Genomic DNA, 24,351 nt, shown 5'->3' on the forward strand with positions numbered 1-24,351 from the left:
AGGCTAGTTTGGTTTGTGATGGGTTTCAAACAAAGCAAGCACCCAGAGTCAATCTAACATGAGGGAAAAAGCACAAGCTCTCTCACACTCTAATATATACATTTTCCGTAACCACTTATCTCATTGGTGAGCTTGTTGACGATTCTTTTGTAGAAGATAGAGTAAAACTATTAATAATATTTTAAAGACAAACAAACCAACCCAGACTCGAGTTTTATAAAACCACTGGGCAGATCAGGAATTTGGGCATTTCTCCTGAGCCTCACTGAAGGTTTGTGTTCACCAACGGACACAAAAATAGTGCAGATATGAAAAACCTACTTACAAAGAAGCTTGAAAGCCACTTTACAGTCCATCAGAAGAGACAAGACAATTTTGTGTTTGGTACTTATTACACAAAGCTGTTTTTAGATTTGGAGAGCTAAACACTAACAACACTACCAAGGAAAGATAAGGTCACCAATCTGAATACTGAAGGTATTGCTCAGGAACAGTAAAAGTCTGTTTTCTTTGACTTCCCATATTAAACCAATCCAGGCTGCATTTGTTCTGCTTTATTCTTTAAAACCAATCTAGAAAATTCCACACATGTAAAATGATTGTAGGGGAAATTTTTGAAAGTTGAGAGTAGAGAAGAAAATCAGAAGGAAAATCAAATATTCTAGGTGGGTATTTCTTTCAGCCCTGACTGCATAGAGCTTTCTTACACTGCCATTTTACTGAGATAGGAAAAAAAGTCAGAGAGTGGGGAAGTTTCTCATAGTAACTCTGGAATGGATCTGGAATGGAGTCTTTTGCTCCAACACAAGTCTGTAGAAGAGAGGTGGAAAGAGAAGGAAAAACCCAGTGAGCACTGACAAAATGGAGGGAGGTAGGCATGCAGTCCTGTGAAACAGGATAGGAGCCTAAAACAGCAAGTGTGCAACACAGCCGCCTCAAGAGAATACCCCAGCATGATCATCCCAGGCTTTTTATGTAAGCATCAAGGAAAATCCAAGGGAACTTATTAAGCATAAGGCAGGAAGTGAATGACCCTTAAGGGAAAGCATTCTGACTAGCTTTAATAGAGTGTAAATCCGTCTATCCCTACTGAAAAACGGCTTCTTCCAAAGATAAAAGTGGACCAAATGAAAAAGTCTGCTGCGAGGTACTGTAGTAGTAGTGGTGCGGTACTCCAGTGAAATGCAGAACTTACCAATGACACCAAGGGAAAGCTGCCAGGAAAAATTACAGTGGGTTTTGGCACTTTTCCAAATTATCACTTTCTGCCCTGAAATTTAACAACACTGAAACTGGATTCAGAACCTACCAGAGTGGCTGGGGGTGGGGACAAGCAGTTTGGTTCTAATTGGCCTACCCTTCCAAAGAGACTACTGGAGGCTTGGGTATAAGTGTGTTGTTCTTCCAGTCTTACGGTGGAGGGAGAGAACAGGAGACAAAGGTGAAATAACCTAACACATTTCATCAAACCTACCCAACAGGCCATTTAAAAACAGCACTGAGGGCTTCCCTGGTGGCGCAGTGGTTGAGAGTCCGCCTGCCGATGCGGGGGACACGGGTTCGTGACCCGGTCTGGCAAGATCCCACATGCCGCGGAGCGGCTGGGCCCGTGAGCCATGCCCGCTGAGCCTGAACATCGGAGCCTGTGCTCTGCAACGGGAGAGGCCACAACAGTGAGAGGCCCGCGTACCGCAAAAAAAATAAAAATAAAAATAAATAAAAACAGCACTGAAACACACACACACACACATTCCTCTCCACCACAGTGTGTTTTCATTAATAGAGTCCATCTACAAACTATGTTCAAACAAAAGAATACACAATATCACACAACATTAGGTACTATTTTTGTGTCAAACACCAAGATCAGGATATAGAATACACATTTTTTAATGCGGTCCCTTTTGACCTCAGAACAAAGTCCAAGAGCCCATTTAAGTATTTTTTTTCCCATAACCGTCAATCATGGTTACTTAAAAATATGGCACTCTGTCCAGAAAACCCTGGAGTTCATGGCTCATGTCGTTCCACTTTAGCCCAGCTAAAGTTGGAAGTCCAAAGTATCTAGAAAAGAAGGATTCTAGTTGACTCTGTACATACTCTCTGGTTTTTTATGAACTAGCAGCCAGTGTTTCCAAGATGCAATCATAGGAGAATTGAGATACTACATAACCTTCATAAGATATTCTCTAGGAAGATGCTTAGAAGTAAGGAGGTCGCAACCTGATTGGCTACTGAGGATTTTTGTAATCCATTATTAGCACAATTGGTAACTATTACAGAGAGTTTAGGCAGAAACTGTTTTATAAACTTAACCAAGGGCGCTCAGTCTCCACGTTGAATATTCACCTTTCATGATGAAGCAACTTTATGCACCTGCCCTTCTTCAGCAATCCTTGAGTTGCATGTGCTGTTCTAACCCAATTTCCACCAAAATGAGTCTTCTACTTAGGCTCAGTACTCCTGTGAGCATGTGATTCTTTCAGCTAGAAATTAATAGTATGACTATTGCCAATAAGATCAGTCCAAAGCCATATTTATAAACTTTATTAAGAAACTTGTTCCTTGCTCTAACTATCAACTGGAGTACTTATTAATGCTACCCTTGGCTGTAGACATTTCTAAAGTCCCACAATAAAATTCACAGGAGAGGCCCGCGTACCGCAAAAAAAAAAAAAAAAAAAATTCATAGGAGAGCCCTGCAGTAGCAATAGTGCTAGGAGTAAATACAGGAGCAAACAGAAGCAGTCATGCTGAGCCATAACCATTCACTGACATCACCTTTTGACTGCCAGTGAGTGATTCATATCCTCAGTGATCTGCTAATTGAAGATTAATTAAATTTAGTCAATTCTTCACCACTGCACACATTGTACTATCTAACCTGGTCTTTCCCTCACCTCTACCTGCTCCCCCCCCACCCCACACCTCTGACATCATGTTTTGGTGTGTGATGCCAAAATATGAGAAATGCTTAACAGGAACAATACAAGAAACATTTTCTTTTTTATTTTTAATCTATTTATCTATTTTTGGCTGCGTTGGGTCTTCGTCGCCGTGCGCGGGCTTTCTCTGGTTGCTGTGAGCGGGAACTACTCTCCGTTGCAGTGCGCAGGCTTCTCATTGCAGTGGCTTCTCTTGTTGTGGAGCACGGGCTCTAGGCGTGTGGGCTTCAGTAGTTATGGCTCACAGGCTCTAGAACGCAGGCTCAGTAGTTGTGGTGCACAGGCTTAGCTGCTCCACAGCATGTGGGATCTTCCCGGACCAGGGATCGAACCCATGTCCCCTGAATTGTCAGGCCATTCTTAACCACTGTGCCACCAGGGAAGCCCTCTATTTTATTTAAAGTTTTTACTTCTAGGGAATTCCCTGGTGGTCCAGTGGTTAGGACTCTGTGCTTCCACTGCAGGGGGCAAAGGTTTTGTCCCTGGTCGGGGTGCTAAGATCCTTCATGCTGCAAGGTGTGGCCTAAATAAATAAATAAATAAAGTTTTTAGTTCTATACTTTCAACCGCAGAACACACACACACACACACCCGTGTGTGTATATATATATATATATATATACACACACATATTTATATATATAATATATATATATTTTTTTTAAAGGGATGAAAAATGCTGGCCAGGACTAGGGTTATACCAAACATACTCTACACTGTCATTTTCCAAACTACATAAAACAGAACAAAAACATGGAGAAGAAGGAATTTACAGGAATGAAGTACTACAAAGACATTGAAAACTCTGTCAGAGATGTTCTTCTTGGGAGTGATTGGGGGTGGAGGATGAAGAAACAGAAGACAAGAGTTAAAGGAGGATAACCTACCTAATATTCAAGGCAAAGAGCCTACAATTTGATAGTATCTCAATATTTGAGACAAAGGTCCAGGCTTTCATTCTAAGTCAGACTTCCAAAAGGCTATATCCATTTATAGACTGTAATGATCAAGATTTCAGACTTACAAAATCTAATCATATGGACTATGTATGCTCTGAAGCATCAGAGCAGAGGTTCTCCGTGAGTCACATGACTGTCCTTTCACTGTGATGCTTTGAAACCAGTCTAGAGGTTTCCACTTTTTGATTTTGGATGTCAATCCTCTCATTCAGTTTACTGTAAATGGAAGGTTCTCTGTCAATTACCCTGCTGTGATGTACAAAATTGTAATAAACACTACTTTTGTACCTCCTATAAAGTACAGTGTAGGATGATTTCTAACTAACAGGAAAGATAGGCCTTTTTCCTTCAAAATCGATAAGTTCCTAACTCTCAGGGCGAGATCCCTCATTTTCCAAGAAAGTTGATGAATAAAGAGGAAAGAGGAACAGGGAAAAACTTAAGACATGGCAATTCCCATTCTATGGGACGTTAAAGAGATTTTGGTGAGTACAAAGAAAATAATGGATGTTAAAAGTACTTGAGGGGTGCTTCCCTGGTGGCGCAGTGGTTGAGAGCCCGCCTGCTGATGCAGGGGACACCGGTTCATGCCCCGGTCCGGGAAGATCCCACATGCCGCGGAGAGCCTGGGCCCGTGGGCCATGGCCGCTGAGCCTGCGTGTCCGGAGCCTGTGCTCCGCAATGGGAGAGGCCACAACAGTGAGAGGCCCACGCACTGCAAAAAAAAAAAAAAGTACTTGAGGGCTTCCCTGGTGGTGGTGCAGTGGTTGGGAATCCACCTGCCAGTGCAGGGGACACGGGTTCAAGTCCTGGTCCGGGAAGATCCCACATGCTGCGGAACAACTGAGCCCGTGCGCCACAACTACTGAGCCTGCGCTCTGGAGCCTGCGAGCCACAACTACTGAGCCTGTGTGCTGCAGCTAATGAAGCCCACAAGCCTGGAGCCCATGCTCCACAACAAAAGAAGCCACCACAGCGAGAAGCCCACAGTGAGAAGCCCGTGCACCACAATGAAGAGTGGCCCCCACTCGCCGCAACCAGAGAGAGCCCGCACGCAGCAACGAAGACCCAATGCAGCCAAAAATAAATAAATAAATTTAAAATAAATAAATAAATAAAAGTACTTTGAGATCAGTGGCCTAATTATCAAAGATATTATTATTAATATTACTAATGCTCTTACACTCAGGTTATATTTTAGTCATTTTCTCCCCTTGGGGAGAATAGAATTAAGATAACTTCTTTCCTCCTGTTCATCTTCTCCTACTCTCTTTCTGTTTGTGTCACATAGGCTCTCATGATGGGTAATTGTACTTGGACTAAATGGCACAAAAATGTCCACAAGTCACAATCTATGCCACACTGGCTGCTCTCTAAGCTCAGGCTTCTGTACATAACAGTGCTCATGCCAGGGATTCCTGCATAGACTAGAACTCAGTCCTCCTAAGGCAGCTATGTGGAATTATGCGATATTTGTTTTACCTATTTGGCTGACTCTGGGTTTAGAATGGTCATTGGTCTTTATAACAAGAGAAACAACTGTCCACCAAAATGAATGGCTAAGACGCACCAAATGAAATAATGTCCTTAATTGGTCGAATAAGAAAGGAAAGAACAAGCCGACTTAGAGTCCACTCCATTGCAACTCTTCACCAGAATCCTGGTGCTAGATGAGGAAACAGGATACAGCCTTCCAACATTTTGATCCTTGCTGTTGAATAGAAGAATTGGATCTTTAAGATCAGTGTTTAGGGGGTTTTTCAAAATTAGTGACCTGGGAAGTCCCCAGCCAGCAGCTAGCACTTCCTCACTCCATGAACACGTGACTGTCCCTTTCAGGGGGCTGGTGTTTCCAGTCCAGCCTTTCTGAGGCCCTCATGCAGTAGTGACACAAAACAGAACAGTTAACAGAAGAAATCCTAAATATTCAAAGCTGCACTGAAGACATAGAACCTCTTGTTTCCTTCTTCAAATTTCAAAATATGTCTTCAACACAATTCTCCATAAAACAAAATTTTTGATTTGTTTTTGCATCTCTAAAACCAGTTTTCTATTACAGTGTTTACAAAAGTTAGAGTGATGTTTACCTTAAATTCTAAACATTTACCAGCTGACAGCATTAGAGTCTTCTATAATTTAAAAAACAAATAGAGAAGAAAACAAGTTCTTAAGTCTCCATACTGCTTAGGCCTTCATATAGCTAATGCTGAGTACACAGTGACAGAAAGGTGTTGGCAAGGGGTTAAATTTACAAAAGTGTTAAAAAAAATTTTTTTTAAACACAAGAATGATTTAACAAGAAGGAAGAAATGAATTTCACTAATGCTGTATGCCGGGAACTTGCCAGTGACAATTAGTATTTGCTACATATTCTTCCAGAAACTAGGAAAATCAAGGAGATAAAGTCAGCCTAAAAGTCGAAAGACTATAAAAACAAAAGGAAGCAAATACATTGGGCAGTCCCTTGCAAGTCTACAACATTCAGACTGCAGCCCAAGTATAACATGGAGGAACAAGGCACCTGGGTGCTTGCCTAATACTGTAGTCCATGGGCCTCCCAGGTCAGAGCACCACAAGAAGGAAGAAGCAGCAGTCCTCACTCTAGTCCAAGCTGTGTGCCTGTGATGTCTTGTCATTTGTGGCAGGAATTCCTCTTCCATGCGGAGCTATTGAGGAGCAGCTCTGTTCCAAAACAGGGTTTTCCGAATTGCCTCTCTCTGTAGGCTTCCCTGAGGGCCAAGCATTAGAAGAACTTGCCTGCTGTACCTGTAAAGGAAAAGGAAAATAGCAGAGGCCCTAAAGTGAAATTGAGTAACTCAGTTTGAAAATTTTTTTAAACAAAAATAAGTCATTGATGTTGAATTATTCCAGCTTAACACTAGAGAATCAGGGAGACCAAAATTCCTTATTAAACATCCTGAACAGGTTTCCCTGGTGGCGCAGTGGTTGAGAATCCGCCTGCCGAGGCAGGGGACACGGGTTCGCGCCCTGGTCCGGGAGGATCCCACATGCTGCGGAGCGGCTGGGCCTGTGAGCCACAGCCGTTGGGCCTGCGCGTCCAGAACCTGTGCTCCGCAACGGGAGAGGCAACAGTGAGAGGCCCGCGTACCGCAAAAAAAAAAAAAAAAAAATCTTGAACTTTTTCTTTGAATCTCTTAATAAAAGAACGAACCCTCCCACAAAAAAGAAAGTAGACATCTACGTATTAAAAATTATATTCCGTATGGATTTTACTAGAGCTCCAAACAACACCTTCTTTAGGCAGATAAAGAAAAATAATCTTTGAGAATCATCTCCCACACAACCAAAATTTCAAGATTTAGGAGGTTTTAAAGAAAATATGGAGTGATGCGAGATCCAGAGAAGGAAATGTGGTAGCTCTCCCACCTCACACAAATATGATGACAATAATAGTAGTTATCTCAAGAGTGAGTATAATGTGTGTGCCATAGTCTCCAGCACTCCCAAAAATCCGCTGAGATAGGTATTAGTATCTCCATTCTATACACAAAGAAACTGAAACTCAGATAGTCCAAGGCCATGACATTGGTTAATGATAGAGCCAGGATTCAAACCCAGTTCTCTTACAGTTCCAAATCCTGAACTTTTCAATAAAAATGGATAATAAAATACCATAATGTTAGTAATGTACTTTTTCAAGATACCTGTATTAACTGTTGTTAGAAGCATCATATATATGTTGTGCCACTAGCAAGTCAAAATAAAAATATTTACTTGGCATTTTAACTTCAGTACAGAGCTGACATAATACTAATCTCAATCAAAGAACAAATATAATTTCAATGAGTCTCTTAGAGTCTCTCTATTCCAAGTGTAATTCTAGGACCAGCAGCTTCAAGATCACCTAGGAGCTTCTTAGAAATGCACAGTCTTAGGCTCCACTTCAGACCTTCTGAAACAGATTCTGCATTTTGACAAGATCCACAGGTGATCTGTATGCAAATTAAAGTTTAAGAGGCACTGGCTTAGAAATGGGTGATTCCAGGAAAAGGCATGCCTCTCATCCCTATTGAAACCATAGGTATTCAAAGGACCAGGGAGGGAGAGAAGGGTTAAGAATGCACTCACGTTATAACCTTTCCTCTCTGGGTTTAATTAAATATTTGTTTTTTAAAAAGTAACAGCTTTATTGAGGTTTCATTACAATTTCTCCATTAAAGTGCAGAATTCAATGGTTTTTAGCTTATTCAGAGTTGTGCAACCATCACCACAATCAATTTTAGAACATTTCATCAACCTAGAGTGAAACCCTTTAGCAGTCACCCCCTCTTTGTCCCCAGTCTCAAGCCCTAGGCGATCACTCACCTACGTTCTGTCTCTATAGCTTTGCCTGTGCTGGACATTTCACGTAAGCAGAATTGTACAGTACACATCTTTTGTGATTGGCTTCTTTCACTTACCATGTTTTCAAGATTCATCCATGTTGTTCATCAGTCCGTCTTAATCCTTCCTCATAAGTGGCAGTTATTCTTTTAACAGACGTATGGGTGCCAGGCAATGTGACCTCATCACGCATTCCTCCTAGTGGAGCTCCTGGTGCCACTGCTTCCCCAGGAGAAGCCTTTTTCCTTCCATCACTTACTACCCTAATAAGGAGGTCTTTAACAGAGTTCCCCTTTTCCATCTTTTCCCTGGGACTTAGCAGCTCAAGTACAGCTGGCCCTTGGCCAAGTTTCTCTCCACAACACCTGCAGGCACTACCAGTGCTGCCACCTTATGCCCATTTCTTGAAGTAGTGGACACTGGGTCAGGCACTGTCTTCCTCCCCGAGAGCCCAGCTCTTTGCTGTTTCCACAGGACTCAAGGTTGTGACTCATGACAGAGTGTGACCAGGAGAGGTCGAGGGTGTGCCATGTGGCAACGCATGCCTGGCACCTCCAAACAACCAAAAGGCAGAGAAAGAGGCAAATGCAAATGCACTTGGGGCTAAAGGGGGCATGTTTTGCAATCTCTCTTCCTGATTCTTGGCTGTTTCTTCAGCTCCCATTTCTCTTCCTCTCCAGTTCACTTTCATTTCCCTACATTACTCTTCACAGAACAGGGAACCTAAACATCTTTTCCTGTTCATTTCTACCTGGATTGTTTTCTCTTGCCACTTCCAGCAGCATAACAGTTGTGTACTTAGACATTTGGGTATGCTAAGTTACTTCTGTAAAAAAGAGGGTCGGTCTAAACATTCTGCCCTACTGAACAGCAACACAAGGAAAACGGTGTTCTGTTCTCCAAAATCATGATGTTCTTCTTTAATAAATGAAGCTGGGGGCTTCCCTGGTGGCGCAGTGGTTGAGAGTCCACCTGCCGATGCAGGGGACACGGGTTCGTGCCCCGGTCCAGGAAGATCCCACATGCCGCGGAGCGGCTGGGCCCGTGAGCCATGGCCGCTAAGCCTGCGCGTCCAGAGCCTGTGCTCTGCAACGGGAGAGGCCACAACAGTGAGAGGCCCACATACCGCAAAAACAAAAAAATTTTTTTAATAAATAAATGAAGCTGCCCAAAGCCAAATTTCTGTTATGAAACATAAATTATCAGTCCCAAAGAAAAACTAGCATGGTAACAAAATCATTTTCCCTAGATGCCTGTGCCTGGATTTGGGACCTTGTCTGAGTTCATTTGGGGGCATATAGCTCCATTACAGATTGTTGTACACTGCGCTGTACTCCTTGAGTAGCTTATATATCCCCAGGTCATGCCTTTATGCCTGGGAAATGCTTTCCAAATTAAGGCTCCAGTTACCTCAAGTTCTCATTGCCACTCTATCATGTTCATTTAGGAAATGGTTGAATACTACTACATGCCAGCCCTGTGCTGTACGCTGTACATAAGACAGACAAGGTTCAGCTCTCATGGGGTTTTGCCCTGGAGGGGATGGGAGGGAAGGTATATAATGGTAGCCTGCAGCCCTAACCAACCTGTCATGTGCTTGGTGGATTCTCTCAGCGTGTCTTGAAGAGTCCTGCTCTTCCTGAGTGAATCAGACAAGAAAGACCCTGCTGTCTTGGACAGTAAGGAAGAAAAGCAGATAGATTCATGTGTTCCTGGCTGGTAGTCTTGCAGAACTTTCTGCTTTCAACTTACTTTGACCCTTGAGTAACAAATAACCCCCTAAGAGCCACAGAGGTATCTCAAAAGGTGAGAACTATAGCATTAATGGACTTCAAGATATTATTGAATTCTTAAACAATAGCTTATATGTGTTAGGAATTGCTTAGAAATTGTTCTTATATATAATCTTTGTTAATTTATATAGTTTCATATTATTCAACAGTATAAATAATTTACATTGTGGGTTTGTTCATATGATCATCCTTTAATCCTTGGGAAGTCAGAACAAGGTGCTACATACCTTTCTTATTTTCTACTCATTTTCTCTTCCACAGGTCTGGGCATACCAATGGGAACTTGTTACACTTTTATGGTTAGTCAGCTTGTAGAGGAATGCATTATTTATTCTCTCTTGCTTGGGGGTCAAAGCAACCAACCAGATCTAAAGACACATTTAGAAGACTTGTCAACATAAACAGGTATTTATTCTGACTTTGCTATTATAATTTAGAAAATCTTCATTTATCTAACACCTTTGAAGAACGTGAAAATTCTGAATTAGTTTTCTAATTAATTTAAACTAATCCCCTTAAGTGTAAGATGTTTAAAAATCTGCCTTTAATGAAATATTTTAGGGACTTCCCTAGTGGTCCAATGGTTAAGACTCCATGCTTCCAATGCAGGGAACATGGGTTTGATCCCTGGTCAGGGAAATAGGATTCCAGATGCTGCGCAGCGCAGTCCCCCCACAAAAAAATTATTTTAAATAAAATTGATCCCTGCCTTCTTGAAACATATAGCAAATATACTTTAAGCTCTTGTTATTTTCTCGGTCATTGTTAGCATTAAGAAATAGAGTGCAAAGTAATGCATTTTGGGAAATATTAAAATATACTAGGGACTTGCCTGGTGGAGCAGTGGTTAAGAATCAGCCTGCCAGTGCAAGGGACATGAGTTCGAGCCCTGGCCCAGGAAGATCCCACATGCCGGGGAGCAACTAAGCCCGTGTGCCACAACTACTGAGCCTGCGCTCTAGAGCCCACGTGCCGCAACTACCGAAGCCCACGCGCCTAGAACCCGTGCTCCGCAACAAGAGAAGCCACCGCAATGAGAAGCCCGCGCACCACAACGAAGAGTAGCCCCCGCTCAATGCAACTAGAGAAAGCCCGCGCGCAGCAACAAAGACCCAATGCAGCCAAAAATAAATTTAAAAATAAAGTTTTAAATAAAATAAATAAATAAATATAGAGTGTCCACTATACGCCAGGTGTACATATTTTCTTTCCTATACCTTGAACAGTGCTGTGAAATATATAACAACCTTACTTTACACCTATGGAAAACTGAAGCTAATAGATATTAAAGGAACTTAACTGGGTCACAGGAGTGTTAAGTTTAAGAGCTGATATTCGAATCCAACCCTTAATCAAGAGTCTCTATTCTGACTAATAAGAGCCTCCTGTATAAAAATAAAATAAAATAAAATTCAAAAATTCAAAAAAAAAAAAGGTGTCTGTACTCTTTTTTTCTTTTTAAAAATGAGAAAACAGAAGTTTATTTCTCAAATAACAGTCTGGAAGATGCTGAGCAGCAGGTAGCTCTGCTGCACCTGGTCAATCAGAGACTTGGGTTCCTTTCATATTGTTGCTTTGCCCTCTCTTAGGATTTCACCTCAATTGCATGGTCAAAACTCAGTCACATGCACATCTGGTCCAGCTTGCTCTGGAATGGCGGAGGTCAGACTGGAGTGGGTAAGGGACACTTCAAGTCCTGTGTATTGAGGGAAAGGAGAGATAGGGAATCTGGGTGCCCCTGGGTAAATAAGGAGGGTTAAGGACTAGGGTTGCCCATCTCTCCACCTCCACTCACCTCCCTCTCTCTGGTTCCCAGACCTAGAAAGCTACTCTCAGATTCTGCATCCTTTCTATTAAGTCAGGTTGCCTTCCTTATACTGTTGCTAAGAGGTAATAATAGAGTAATCAGCATGTATTCAGCAGAGTAATTGAGGCCAACTTGACCATGGACCTACTGGCAATAAATGTAACCAACCAGCTGTGCTTGTAATTGTCAGTTATCATTAGAAGATAAAGTGGAAGTGGTTCTTCCCAGTTGCTAGAATCTCCCTCTGAGGGGGTGGTCAGGAGACTTGGACTAGCCCAGCTGAGACCAAAGGCCAACTTGTTTAAAGGCCAGGGTTGGGTTTCATAAGAGCAGATCTAAAGCCACCTGATGGGGGACTCCCCTGGTGGTCCACTGGGTAAGACTCTGGGCTCCCAATGCAGGGGGGCCGGGTTTGAACCCTAGTCGGGGAACTAGATCCTGCTAGGCAGTTAGGGATATGAACACCCCATCCGGAGTGCAAAGGCAAATGTTGAACTGATATAGTACAACGTTGAGACTTTGGTGAGAACAAGTACAAGTGTAGTTCAATAAGAGGAAATCTTAGGCAATTTCCTAAAACAACTGTTATCGAAAGATAGGTAGAGGGGTCAACCTTGCTTAAAGGGGACAAGATCTTCTGTGATGATACTAAGAGACGATTTGAATCGTAGGAGCCATTTACAAGCTTTGTCAGTCAGTCAGTGGCATAGTCCATAATGAATGAATGACAATAGAACCGTGCTTTTCTGAGTTCTTTTTTAATATTTACAGCAACTTTTAAAGTCTTTAATTCTTTAATTTTTCTTCCTTTTTTCCCTTTAATTGTGACAAACACCAATTCTAGTGCCTCAATTAATTCATGGTCTTTCTTCCATTTTCTGTTTCTGCTTTAGGTTAGTTTTATGCTATAATTAGCTATCTATCAATATATATCTATATCTACTGTATTAGAGTTTCTGCCTAAACTGCTTCTACCCAGTTGGTTATGCCATTCCATGATTCTCTGACCAACTCCATCCTTGGTGGGTTTTTTTTAAACTACATTGGGTTCTTCTGAAAAGTCTGATTTCAGCAAGCTTGCATTTGAAGATTCATACATGTGGTAGTCAGCCTCCAAGATGGCCTTCGATGGTCCTTACCTCCTGCTATCCGTGTCCCCTCTCATGCTGATAGGGATGACCTCTGGAACCAGTAGGGTAGTGTGGAAATAAAGACATACGATTGCTTTTTTTTTAATATTAATTAATTAATTAATTAATTAACTTATTTGGCTGCACCGGGTCTTAGTTGTGGCATGGGGGATCTTCGTTGCCACCTGTGGGATCTTCGTTGCGCATGAGGAATCTTTAGTTGTGGCTTGCGAACTCTTAGTTGCAGCATGTGGGATCTAGTTCCCTAACCAGGGATCAAACCCTGGCCCCCTGCATTGGGAGTACAGAGTCTTAACCATTGGACCACCTGGGAAGTCCCAGGTATACGATTTCTGAGGCAATTCATAAAAGACTTGTGGCTTCTTCGTTACTCTCTCAGATCACTCTTTCTAGAGGAAACTAGTGGCTATGCCTTGAAGACAAGCAACCCTATAAAGTAGTCCATGAGGCAAAGAACTGAGGCCTCCTGCCAACAGCCAGGTGAATAAGCCATCTTGGAATTGGCTCTTTCTGCCTCAGTTAAGTCTCAGATGACTGCAGTCCCGACCGACACTTTGACTACAAAACTCATGAAAGTCTCAGAACCACAACACTTAGACATTCCTGAACTCCTGACCTGTAGAAACTATATGGAATAATAAATGTTTATTGTTGTCTGAAGCTTCTAATTTTGGAAATTATTTGTTATATAGCAATAGATAACATACAATATGCTTGGTGGCTTTCCTTCTTTTTAAAAAAAATATTTATTTATTTATTTATTTGGCTGTGCCAGGTCTTAGTTGCAGCATGCGGGATCTTTAGTTTTGGCATGTGGGATCTAGTTCCCTAACCAGGTACCAAACCTGGGCCCCCTGCGTTGCAAGCATGAAGTCTTAGCCACTGGACCACTAGGGAAGTCCCGTTAGTGGCTTTCCTTCTATCTAAATTCCTTGTAGTTTTGCAGGACACCTTGAACTTCTCTTTTTAGCTTTGAAAATATCGAATTCTACATTTTAAAATGTCTGTCTATCTCCTTCATTGGGGCAGAGACCACATGTAATTTTTCATCAAGCACAACTCCCAGCATACAGAAGGCATTAAAATATGTTTTAGTAAATATCTAATAACAAACAAAATAAGGAATCCTAAACCCAAGAATGATTTGTTCCCCACATTTTGTATCCCTAAAATATATTATAGTGGTCTTTCCCAAAATCATTTTTCGCATAATATTCAAACATTTATGTGCCTCTATTGTAGCATTATCACACATAGTAATAGTTGGCAGTCTGTGAGCTCCATGAGGGCAAGGAGCTTAGCTTACTGCCTTTGTATTTACAGCATTTGCAAGTGCCCGCCACAAGGGTGTTCAATAAATGCTATTGAGTGATAAATTAAGAGAAGTGATTGGGGACTTCCCTGGTGGCGCAGTGGTTAAGAATCTGCCTGCCATTGCAGGGGACACGGGTTCGAGCCCTGCTCCGGGAAGATCCCACATGCTGCGGAGCAACTAAGCCCGTGCGCCACAACTACTGAGCCTACGCTCTAGAGCCCATGAGCCACAACTACTGAGCCCATGTGCTACAACTACTGAAGCTCGCGCACCTAGAGCCCGTGCTTCACAATGAGAGAAGCCACCGCAATGAGAAGCCTGTGCATCGCAACGAAGAGTAGCCCCCGCTCGCCGCAACTAGAGAAAGCCCGCGCGCAGCAATGAAAACCCAACACTGCCAAAACTAAATAAATAATAAAATAAGTAAATTTTTTAAAAATTAAAAAAAAAAGAGGTGATCAATCTGTGGAATGACTAAAGATGGACTTCCCATGATACTATTCAAGATTTGAAGGCATGCCATCTCACTCAATATTGCAGTTTTGGGGATTCTTTGCTTTGTTGTGGAATCATCAGTTATACTGAATTTTTTCAAAAGCCTTATTAAAAAAAAAGCCTTCTATTAATGACCTTTGACCAAACCAAATTTAAGTAAGAGGTTCTATTCAGAGAGACAGTAAATCAGAGGAAGGATAATATCTTCTGGTCCAAATGCTGCTCCAATTTGGCAGATGGCGAACACAGGAAATACACGTTCCATAAGACATGTGGATACATAGACTAATCAATTCATGCTCATGCTGAACCAGCAAATCCAAGGATACTAGGCACAGATTCTGCAATTAGAAGGGCTCCCTTGAGAGAGATTGCCATTCAAAATACTAGAAAGTCCAAGAGATAACTGAGGAGTTGGATGATTCATGATACACGGAATAGTAAAGCCCAGAGCAAAATGCCTTGAAACTGTATAGTATTTACAGTAATACTCATAAACAGCTATGGGTGCAAATACCATTATTACGGTGTCGACAAGTCAGCAGACACTTTTTAAACTCAGTTTTATTTTATGTTACTGTGGAAATTTACAGTAGAACTGTTAAAGTCATTCTCAGTGGAAGAAGTACATCTAGGGCTTCCCTGGTGGCGCAGGGGTTAACAATCCGTCTGCCACTGCAGGGGACACGGATTCAAGCCCTGGTCTGGGAAGATCCCACATGCCGCAGAGAAACTAAGCCTGTGCGCCACAACTACTGATCCCGCGTGCCACAACTACTGAAGCCCGTGCGCCTAGAGCCCGTGCTCCGCAACAAGAGAAGCCACGGCAATGAGAAGAGCACCACAACGAAGAGCAGTCCCTGCTCGCCTCCACTAGAGAAAGCCCACGCACAGCAATGAAGACCCAACATAGTCAAATAAATAAATAAAATTAATTAATTAATTTAAAAAAAGAAAGCCATTAAGAAAAGTTTTTTTAAAAAAAGTACATCTAACATATCATGTTAGGGACTTCCCTGGGGGTCCAGTAGCTAAGACTCCGTGCTCCCAACACAGGGGGCCTGGGTTCGATCTCTGGTCAGGGATCTAGATCCCGCATGCCACAACTAAGAGTTCGCAAGCCGCAACTAAAGATTCCACATGATGCAACAAAGATCCCGCACACCACAACTAAGACCCAGCGCAGCCAAATAAATATTAAGAAAGAAAGAAAGAAAAATAAAGTATCATGTTATACTAGAACATATCAAACATGATTTGTCCTGACTGCAACCACAGCTGCTTATACAAATTATATAATAAGTATACTCACTAATTAAAACTAGCAAGAGTATCAGTTGATTTAGGGATGACTGAGAGTTGAAACAGTTAATTTTCTTCTGTTACTTACAGTTCCTATTGCAATGACTACTAATATATCTTATTCATACTAATGTATCCATGTAGACTTCTCATCAAAATAATGAGGTCATGTTTTTTCACTAGTGGTCTTCCTTACTATTGATGACCTTCTCATCCCATATACAAAGAATTGCCATAAAGCAATAACAAAAACAAATCTATAATCCTCTTTTGCAACCCAGAACTCATTGTTCAGTATGAGTTTTGATACAGATAAGAAGGAACATGATACCTAAGAGAGTCAAGTGATGGGGGTGTATTGATAAACATAAAGATTGCTTCCAGGACTATAGAGCTGATAATTTCCCTCATATCTTAAGCTTTTAAATTATCAGCTGTATTGATTTAGTACTCTAATTTTAATGTTGACATGAAACAAAGATGGCTTCTTTTTTTAGGCTTTTATCTTGAACACAGTGTCTGGATAATTTTAAAAGGTATTGGCATATCCCAATGATCTGTACTGTTCTAGGGTGTGATGGCTTAGGAGTGAAAATGATTTGAACCTAATACGTTTTTAGAGGGTGTCAAATTCAGAACCAGGCAGATCCATCTCCTGACCCTAAACATGGTCCTAAAGTAAATCGCTTGAGGAAATTGGATCCCAAAGATTACAGGTGGGGAATTTTGAAGTGTGTCCATATTTCATTGGAGATCAAAGAAGCCTAACTAAAAGAATTGTGGACTGACTCACATGATAACTTCTTTTTGAAAGGGCTATTTTATCTTGAAGATTATGAGTTTGGAGGAACTAAGGTGATTAGCAGTGGAAAGAATCAGAACGTGTGAAATTCCTTAAAAATTTATTGACTTAAATAACTTTGTGTTACACATAATAATAAAAAAACCCTTTACACTTAAAAAAAATCTATATTATATTGCCAAAGTATAATGACCAGCATGAAACACAGATCTTGGTTAAAAAAAAAAAAAAAGCAAAGGTAACATTTAAGCTGGTACTCCCGTATTCAAACATTTTTGTTTAGATCATACAGTATTTAGCCAAAAAGAGGAGGCCATAGTAATGCCAGCAATGGATCACACAACTTTGAAGAGGATCTCTCAGCAAAGTCAAAGGAGCCACCATTGTACACATGGTGTTTAATGAAACATAAAAGCACAATGTTCTGGCACTGGGCTATGTTTACACGGTGTTGATATAAAAACCATCTCAGCTCCAATTATGGCTTGCTCACCAAGAGTCTTTCATTGCAATGGTCATGAGGGAAGGAATTTTGTTAGCTGATAAAGCTGACAAAGCTGTTAATTAACAGTTCCTAAGAGGTAGGAACCATGAAAGCCTAAATTCTAACTTTCACAGAAGTAGCCAATTTGATAATATCCCAATTTAATATATCTAATTTCATTATATAGTCTCAAACTACAATGGCAATCGTTCATTCATATATTTTTTAAAAGCCTATAATTTGCCTGGCACTATTTTAGGTATTAGGGAAACAGAGGTGAACAAAGTGGACAAAAGTCTCTACCCTTAAAAACTTACATTTTAGTGATGGGAGCTAGACAGTAAAAAATAATTAAAATATAGGTATAATATGCCAGATGATTTACTGGAGAAAAATAAAGCAGGAAAGGGGGAAAGAGAATGCCAGGGTTAGACAGGGTTGCAACTTTAAATACGATAGAGAGGAAATACCTCAGTGAGAAGGGAACATCTGAGCAAAAACCTGAAAGTGGAGTGTGTTAGTCAATTCAGGCTGCCATAACAAAATACCATAGGCTGGGTGGCTTAAACAATAGACATTCATTTTCTCAGAGTTCTGGAGGTTGGAAATCAGAGATCAGGTAGTCAGCCTGGTCCGGTTCTGAGGAGAGCTCTTCCTGGCTTCCAGAGGTAGCCTTCTTGTTCTTCGCGCACATGGAGACAGAGGAGAGAGAGAAGGAGGTGGGGAGAGGGAGGGAGAGAGCTCTCAGGTATCTCTTCTCACAGGGACATTAATCCTGTTAGATCAGGTCCTACCTTCATGACCTCATTCAACCTTAATTACCTTCAATAAGGCCCTATCTCCAAATAGTTATATTGGGAGTTAGAGCTTCAACATATAAATGGGGGTGGGTGGGTGGGAACAAAACAATTCAGTCCATAGCAGGTCGTTAGTAATACATATATCTGGGGGAAGAATGTTTTAGGCAGAGAGTCTGGGCCAGAGATACAACCTAGGGAGTTGTCAGCATATAGATGATATTTGAAGCCCTCAGGCTGGATGAAATCACCACTAGAGTAAAAGTAGAGAAGGGAAACAAAGCCAAGGGCTGAATCCTAGACTGAAAGGAGCAACCAGTGAGTAAGTTAGGAGAAAACTAAGAGGGTGTAGTGTCCTGGAAGCCTAGTGGATAAAGCATAGAATTTCAAGAAGGAGGAGGTAAGAGCTCTGTCAAATAAAAATGAAGGCTGGGCTTCCCTGGTGGCGCAGTGGCTGAGAGTCCGCCTGCCGATGCAGGGGACACGGGTTCGTGTCCCGGTCGGGGAGGATCCCACATGCCGCGGAGCGGCTGGGCCCGTGAGCCATGGCCACTGAGCCTGTGCGTCTGGAGCCCGTGCTCCGCAACGGGAGAGGCCACAACAGTGAGAGGCCCGCGTACCGCAAAAAAATAAAAAGAAAAAGAAAAGAGAACGAAGGCTGAGTCTTGACCATTGGATTAACAACATGGAGGTCACAGGTGACCATACCAAGAGCAATTTTAGTGGAGTGGTAAGGGCAAAAGCCTGGCTGGAGTAGCTTCAAGAGAGACTGAGAGAGGGACTTCCCTGTTTGGCCCAGGGGTAAAGACTCCACGCTCCCAATGCAGGGGGCACATGCTCGATCCCTGGACAGGGAACAAAGATCCCACATGCTGCATGGCACGGCCAAAAAAAAAAAAAAAGAGAGAGAGACTGAGAGGAGAGGAATTCAAAACATTGAGTAGACAAGCAACAAAAGAAAAAAATAGATAAATTGGACTATATCACAATTAAAAATCTTTTGCTACGAATGATATCATCAAGAAATGAAAAGACAACCTTCCATATGGGAGAAAAATTTTTACAAATCTGATAAGAGACTTGTATCCAGAATATATATATTTTAAAATTCTGTAACTCAACAATATAAAACCAAATGACCCATTTTTTTCAAATGGGCAAAGGACTTGAATAAACATTTCTCCCAGGAAGATATGTAAATGGTCAATAAGGACATGAAAAGGAGATCAGTATCATTAGCCATTAAAGAATTGCAAATCAAAGCCACAATGAGATACCACTTCATACCCACTAGGATGCCTATAATAAAAAAGACAGATAATGTTGGTGAGTTTGCGGAGAAATTGGAACTCTCATTTATTGCAGGTAGGAATATAAAATGGTCCAGCATTTTGGAAAACAGTTTGGCAGTTCCTCAAAAAGTTAAATATAGGATTACTCTATGACCTAGCAATTCCACTTCCAGATATATATCCAAGAGAAATAAAAATATATGTCCACACAAAAACTCGTATGCAAAAAGATGTACGTGAACGTTCACAGCAGCATTATTCATAATAGCCCAAAAGTGGAAACAATCCAAATGTTCATCAACTGATGAGATCAATGAAAGTGGTATATTCAAACAATGGAATTATTATTGAGCAATCAAAAGGACTCAAGTACTGATACATGCTACAACTTGGATGAACTGCAAAACATTGTGCTAAATGCAAGGATCCAGTTAAAAAAGATCGCGTAGTATAACTCCTTTATATGAAAAGTCCAGAATAGGCAAGTCCATTAAGACAAGAAGATTAGTGTTTGTGTAGGGTTTTATAGGATAGGAGTGATTAATGGATGGGGGGTTCTTTTTGAAATTATGAAAATATTCCAAAATTGATTGCTGTTGCACAACTCTGTGAATATGTTAAAATCATTAAATTGTATACTTTAAATGAGTATATTTTGCAGTATGTGAATTACATCCCCATGAAGACGTGGTGGGTTTTTTTTTTTTTAATTGCATAGTGATGACTTCAGGAACAGAGAAATAAAACTCTAGTAGATACTTAGCATCACCATTTGGGATCCAATTCTAAGTGTATCTGACTCCAAAGACTGTGTGTTCTTAACCACTCTGCTATACTGCAGATAACCTAAGGGTTATTTCCTTAGGTTAGATTCCCAGAAGCAGAATTAATTACTGAGACAAAGGATCTGAACAATTTATTGTAAGGGCTGAAGGAGTCCATGCAGCCATCTGGGCTTGCCAGGTACATGGGCCCCTTCTAGGCAAAGTGATCCAAACTGTTCTTTCCCGAGCAGTTGTATGACTCAAACAACCTGTTCTGAATGAAATAAACCCTGCTATCACAGCTGATTAACCAGTGGCTAAGACACAAGCCAAAGGCAACTACATACAGGCTAGTCAACTTCCACTGAGGCAGAAGCAGTAGCTTAGAAGCTTAGTAGCTTAGTTCAAAAGCAGCACTTGGGACTTCCCTGGTGGTCCAGTGGTTAAGAATCCACGCGGGCTCAATCCCTGGTAGGGGAACTAAGATCCCACGTGCCTCGGGGCAATTAAGCCCTCAAGCCACAACTACAGAGCCCGCTTGCCACAACTAGAGAGACGCCACAACGAAAGATCCCACGTGCCGCAACTAAGACCCAATGCAGCCAAATAAATAAATAAATATTAAAAACAAAGAAAAGCAGCACTCAATACTGAGTAATGGTAAATCAACCCAATCAAATTATCTCTGTAGGGATGTGCCAGGTGAACAAAGAGACGGCAAATAACTCAAGCCCAAGGTGTTAAACTTTTAGCAGCTGTGTGCTAAGTATAGAAAATGAATTTTGTGGAGAGTTTTCAGTTGTTGTCCAAAGAGTAAGCCCAAATACCTCTTGAAGAGAATCTTACCCCACTAGGAACCCATGCAAAGCACATTGATACCAAGTTAATTTTACTAATATAATTATATGAAGCATTTTCTAAGGATAAAGGAGTTTTCAAAGGGAAACAAAGTCATTCCATCAGATTGAATCATTATATCAATAAGAATTTTAAATAAATTATCTTTTGTTCCAAGGTGGGGAAAATGAACATAAGCTAGAACATCTAATCCAACAAGGCCTCTAAACCTTCTATATCTTCATCTGTCCTCAAACCTTAACACCCCTTTCTGCCCTGCACTCAGCTAATAAGTTTGCCTTTATGCCACTGGGAAAATATAGGCAACCAGATAAGACTTTCTCACCCTCTCACCACCAAATCCACCAACCTATCTGCATCAGCACGCATATTCTCTGTTTTCTCTCCCATGACAAAGGGAGGAGTATCCCTGTTCTTATTAAAGGCCAATTATCCCATTTAGGCTTTGTATCTCATTCCCTCTAGCCTAATCATAGACTTTGCTCCTAAAATTTTCCTTAATAGCTCCTGCATCATCAATTCCTCCCTTTCTATTGAAAACATGCAAACATGCTCTAGTATCGCCAACCCCAATACTTTAAAAACTCTCCTGGGAAATTTTTAAAAAAACAACAACAAAAAACTTTTGGAGTAGGGACAGTTTTCAAAGTATGACACAAAATTCAGAAAAATTCAACTATGTAAAACTTTTTAAATTTCTGCAGAGAAAAATCAACATAAAGTGAAAAGACATATTTGCAATTCATATCACAAAGTGAAGTCTAATGTGCCTGATATATTAAAAGCTCCTACAAATCAATAAGAAAAAGACCAATAACCCATTAGAAAGAAGAACAAAAGGTAAGAAAAGACAATTCAAAGAAAAAGAAATACAAATAGCTTTTAAACTTTTGAGAATATATTCAACCTCACTGGAAGTAAAAGAAATAAATGAAAATTTAAAATACAGCAAGAGGGGGACTTCCCTAGTGGTGTAGTAGTTAAGAATCCACCTGCCAATGCAGGGGACACGGGTTCGAGCCCTGGTCCAGGAAGATCCCACATGCCGCGGAGCAACTAAGCCCGAGTGCCACAACTACTGATCCCGGGCACCTAGAGCGTCTGCTCTGCAACAAGAGACGCCACCACAATGAGAAGCCCGTGAACTGCAACAAAGAGTAGCCCCCACTCGCTGCAACTAGAGAAAGCCCGAGCACAGCAACGAAGACCCAACGCAGCCATAAGTAAATAAATAAATAAATTTATATTAAAAAAAAATACACCAAGAGGGGACTTCCCTGGTGGCGCAGTGGTTAAGAACCAGGACACGGGTTCGAGCCCTGGTCCAGGAAGATCCCACATGCCGTGGAGCAACTAAGCCCATGCGCCACAACTCCTGAGCCTGCGCTCTAGAGCCCATGAGCCACAACTACTGAAGCCCGCGTGCCTAGAGCCCATGCTCCACAACAAGAGAAGCCACCACAATGAGAAGCCTGTTCACCTCAACGAAGGGTAGCCCCCACTCGCCGCAACTAGAGAAAGCCCATGCACAGCACCGAAGACCCAACGCAGCAAAAAAAAAACACCAAGAAACCATTTTTCACTTACTAGATTGGCAAACATTAAAAAAAAATTAATAACATGATATGGGGAAACAGGTTTTCTCATCATTGCTGGTGGGAGAGATATTGGTACAAATTATATTGACGCATTCTGGAACCATATCTATCAAACTCACAAATGTACTTACCCTTTGACTTAACAATTAATAATTTTACCCTATAGATATGTTGCCACACATGTGAAAAGACTTATGTATAAAATTATTCATTGCAGCTTTGTTTGTAATAGCAAAAGATTGAAAACAACCTAATATTCATCAACAGGAATCACTAGGGGGTTGAATAAATAAATTATGGTATAACAACACAATGTAACCATCAATAAACTGGAAGACCTCCTTGTATACCTATATGGAACAATCTCCAAAATATGTTGATAGTAGAAAAGTAGGGGGCAGAAACAGTGTGTACAATGAGCTACCATTTGTGTATTTGTTTAAAAGGAGGGAAAGTGGAAGAATATATATATATTTGCTTGTACATACACAGAGTATTTCCAGAAGGATTCTTAAGAGACTGGAAACATTGGAATGAGGGAGGAAAACACTGTGACTGGGGGAAAGTTGTGGGAGTGAGACTTTTCACTATATACCCTTTTGTACCTTTACAATTTTGTACCATGTAATGTAACGTATTCAGAATTTGCTTCCATTAAAAAAAACATTTTAAAAGTTTTCCCTGACCTACCTCCCCTCCCAACTATCATCCTAATTCTTTACAGAACCACTCAAAGTGTTTGTCTATATTTGCTGTCTCTACTTTCTCATCTTTATTCTCTCTTCAATCCATTCAAACCTAGGTTTTGTCCCAACCATTCTACTGAAACTGCCTTCTTCCGGGCATTATAACCTCCATCTCTGATGGAGGCTAAGACCTTCATCTTAGCCTCTCAACGGTATTCAACACTGTTGACTAGGGGCTTCCCTGGTGGCGCAGTGGTTGGGAGTCCGCCTGCTGATGCAGGGGACGCGGGTTCGTGCCCCGGTCCGGGAAGATCCCACATGCTGCGGAGCGGCTGGGCCCGTGGGCCATGGCTGCTGAGCCTGCGCATCCGGAGCCTGTGCTCCACAATGGGAGAGGCCACAGCAGTGAGAGGCCCGCGTACCGCAAAAAAAAAAAAAAAAAAAAACACTGTTGACTACTCCCTGCTTGAAGTAATTTCTATTTATCTATTTATTTTTATTTATTTTTAAATTTATTTATTTATTTTTAATTTGGCTATGCCGGGTCTTAGTTGCAGCACGCGGGATCTTCATTGCCACGTGTGGGGTCTTCCTTGTGGCACGTGGGATCTTTCTTTTATTTTTTTTGGTTTTGCTGTGTATAGGTTTTTTTTTTTAACATCTTTATTGGAGTATAATTGCCTTACAATGTTGTGTTAGTTTCTGCTGTGTAACAAAGTGGATCAGCTATATGCATACATATATCCCCATATCCCCTCCCTCTTGCGTCTCCCTCCCACCCTCCCTATCCCACCGCTCTAGGTGGTCACAAAGCACCGAGCTGATCTCCCTGTGCTATGCAGCTGCTTCCCACTAGCTACCACTAGCTATCTATTTTACATTTGGTAGTGTATATATGTCAGTGCCACTCTCTCACTTTGTCCCAGCTTACACTTTCCCCCTCCCTGTGTCCTCAAGTC

At 41.4% G+C, this 24,351-nt stretch overlaps 1 long non-coding RNA gene and 1 other non-coding gene across 2 annotated transcripts; one reads left to right on the top strand and one right to left on the bottom strand.

The window, feature by feature from the left end:
* Positions 1-954: 954 nt before the first annotated feature.
* On the bottom strand, positions 955-9,081 carry LOC125961458 (uncharacterized). Its single transcript, XR_007472199.1, has 3 exons — positions 8,326-9,081; positions 4,425-6,670; positions 955-3,468 (listed from the first exon to the last, which is right to left on the bottom strand). It is a non-coding gene; the product is annotated as an uncharacterized LOC125961458 (long non-coding RNA).
* A 7,260-nt stretch (positions 9,082-16,341) lies between these two features.
* Positions 16,342-16,438, top strand: LOC117200248 (small nucleolar RNA SNORA40). Its single transcript, XR_004481728.1, has one exon. It is a non-coding gene; the product is annotated as a small nucleolar RNA SNORA40 (small nucleolar RNA).
* Positions 16,439-24,351: the final 7,913 nt, after the last annotated feature.

The sequence above is a fragment of the Orcinus orca genome, chromosome 1 (genome assembly GCF_937001465.1).
Source record: "Orcinus orca chromosome 1, mOrcOrc1.1, whole genome shotgun sequence".
NCBI lineage: Eukaryota > Metazoa > Chordata > Mammalia > Artiodactyla > Delphinidae > Orcinus > Orcinus orca.